The sequence below is a fragment of the Calypte anna genome, chromosome 2, assembly GCF_003957555.1.
Source record: "Calypte anna isolate BGI_N300 chromosome 2, bCalAnn1_v1.p, whole genome shotgun sequence".
In the NCBI taxonomy this organism is placed as follows: Eukaryota; Metazoa; Chordata; class Aves; order Apodiformes; family Trochilidae; genus Calypte; species Calypte anna.
Genome location: NC_044245.1, coordinates 59445280 through 59448476, shown reverse-complemented (window position 1 = coordinate 59448476; position 3197 = coordinate 59445280).

Here is a 3197-nt window from a genome sequence, read left to right as displayed (position 1 = left end):
ATTACTGGGCACCACTGAAAAGAGGCTGATCCTGTCCTCCCGATACCCACCCCTCAGATATTTACAGAAATTTATAAGACCCCCTCCCAGCCTTCTTTTCTCAAGGTTAAAAAGTCCCAGTTCTCTCAGTCTTCTTCATAAGAGAGACATTCAAGTCCCCTAATCATCCTTGTAGCTCTCTACTGGACTCTCTCCAGTAGATCTGGGGAGCCCAAACTGGGATACAGTATTGCAGGTGTGGTCTCACCAGGGCTGAGTAGAGGGAGAAAAGAACATCCCTAGGCTTGCTGGAGACACTTTTCTTAATGCCTCGCAGGATACCATTGGCCCTGTTGGCCACAAGGGCACATTGCTGTCCCATGGAGGATTTACTGCCCACTAGGACTCCAGGGTCTTTCTCCATTTCCAGCAGGATGACCCCTAATCTGCACTGGTGCCACCAATGCTGCCTGGGGCAGCTTCTCTTTCAAGTTTGGTTTCACCTGCATTTTTCACATCATTAATAACATTAGTAAGATCAGTCTCACTAGCTACCTTAAAATTATCTCTTATTCCAAAATAAGCAAGCAAAGACAGAGTAAATTCAGCTGTACTGCTCACACTTTGCCTTCCATCTCTGCTAATGCACAATGCTACACGTAGAATCATTGCTGCCCAGCCCACCTTAACACCTTTAGCTCCACTGAGGATCACATACAGCCACTGTAGCATTCATCAGATAGGACTTCATCACATGCATGATCAACACATACAGCAGACTGCGAATAAGCAATGTGCTTGCAACCTGAATTCTTTGTCCAGATCAAGAGAGAAGACTGAGCGCTCTGAAAAGCTTGTAATTCAGTCCTTGGCCTCCAGTGCATGTGTATTTGCTAAGCAATGTGACTTAATAAGTGAAATCGTTACATGCAGTTTATCCCTCATGAACTAGAAACGTTTTCACAACTGATGTTCCAGAACTAGAAATGTTTTCACAATTAATGTTCCAGAACTAGGTCTTATGTGCCAAGCAGTATGCCACACACTCTAGTAACATCCTTTCTGCATCACCTTCTCTAACAGGTGCCACTACTGGCACACCACTGTTGCAAGACAAACCTCTTTTAGGGCACAGAGATTCAAGGTCCAACCAGGTGTTCCAGCAGAGACTCACGAATAGTGAGCCTATAGCCCTCAGGCTTGACTAGCCTGGATCGGTGCTGTTGCTCCAAGAGCAACTGACCTCTCTGCTGGCTTGCTCAGGACTGAGCTGAGCCTGTGAGTTTGAGCCTCACCTTTTATTGGCCCCCTAATCCTGCTCATGTGCAGTGGGGGCCCACTCTAATCAGGCACAGGTGGGCTTGACACAAGCTCATGCTTGGCTCATGCATGCCAGGCTCACTGCCTGGCAATTAGTGGCACCTGGTTGCCTCATTTCACTACACACCACGCACTACACTACAGCTAGCAAGCCCAGTCCACAAGAGACAATCTTCCACATCTCACAGGGGAGACTGGAAACTGTGATTTCTTATGCTACTCATTTATTAATACTACTTGACTGTGCTTGAGTTGGTGTATTTTTCCATCCATTTCTATCTCATTCATACATCTGCTCTAATGCCAGTTGTACACAGGCCAGTTGAGAACCACTGAGCAGCAAAGACTACAGCAATCACAGCAGGAAGCCTGGCACACCCCAAATCTCACTGCAGCCCTTTCATTCTCTATACATCTGTGTCTGTGCCATGCTGAGTACATCTGAGTTACCTAAAGCCACAGATGTCTCCTTTATCAAGTCTGTCTCATACCAGAGGCCTCTGCCTTCCCCTGATTTTATTATAAGGTGATCTTCAATATGTTACTGGGTAAAACACTGTGTTACTACTAGACTGCAATTTTCATTTGTGTATCTGTACTTCATTACTTAGCATCAAGCATCTTTCCTAGAAAAATGTGCCTGTAGGTTAAGTTTGACAAATGTTATGTCTGAAACTGGAACAGCCAGCTGCATTGGAATGGTAGCTTTACAGAGATAATTACTGGGAATTGCACGCCCAAAACTCTATTTAACAGCTACTTAAATAACCCCCTAAGCTATCCTGAACAACTTAAAACAGTGAGGGGAAATAGAAGCTTGATGCAATGATGTACAACAGTATTCTATATAATACAGTAGTAAAAACCAATCACAGAGGTATTTTATGTGGTCCCCTTCCAAAAAGCCACTTTACTAACAGTATTAACTCCCAGCACATGAACATACACAACAAAAACATGACCAAGTCACATTATAATAACCATTCCTACTACACATTCAAATAGGAACTTATGAAACTATTGGACAAGCACAATTCTTCTGCTCAAAAACTTGAAACACCACAACAAAGTATTTCTCTAGAGACTTCTCCAGACCAATACAGTTCAGGACAACACATGCAGGTGTGAGGGTTTTTTTAATTATTATTCCCAAAAAGATCAAGTACTTCATACAATCATCCTGCAAACTGACCATTATTCTTCCCAACTAGACTTCTGCAGTGGACCAGAGCTACACCACATGCCTTATGCCTTTCTGCATTCTCTGAATTTCTGCATTCAGAAACTCTGCTGCAGAAGGCAGCTATTTTGGTGGACTTGTTTTCCCCAGCAGCATACACCAGGGCTGGCAGGTTCTATCTGCCAAAAAGGGGCTTTCATCACACTGCCAACATGTAGGCCTACACAGGGGCAGCAGTACATTTCCAGACTAAGACTTCCTAACCAAACAGTTTCACACATGAGAAGCCTACAGCCAAAGCCTAATTTAATTAAAGGCATTAATTTAATTTGGTTGTTTTCAAGCTCCTTGGCTTTTCTGAGAAATATGACCATATCATGTGTCAGTCATTACTTCTACATTTCAGAATTTGTCTGTTTCTACAGTCCTTATTTAATGAGAACAGGAACATAAAGTGAGAGTAAATTATTACCAAGATTTAAGAACATCAGCCTCCACGAAGATATGCAGCTCTCAGTGCTTGAAATAATAAAAAATATTAGCATAATGTACTATGGGCTACCTAAAGCATACGGATCCAAGTTCTAGGTTTTACTTTCCTTTTGTGTCTTTGAGCAGTTATTTGGCACCCAAAAAAGCTTTCACATCAAGTTCCCTGGATATATTAAAAAGGGGAGGTGGGGTGGTAGGTAATCATGTCCACACACACCCAAGAGAC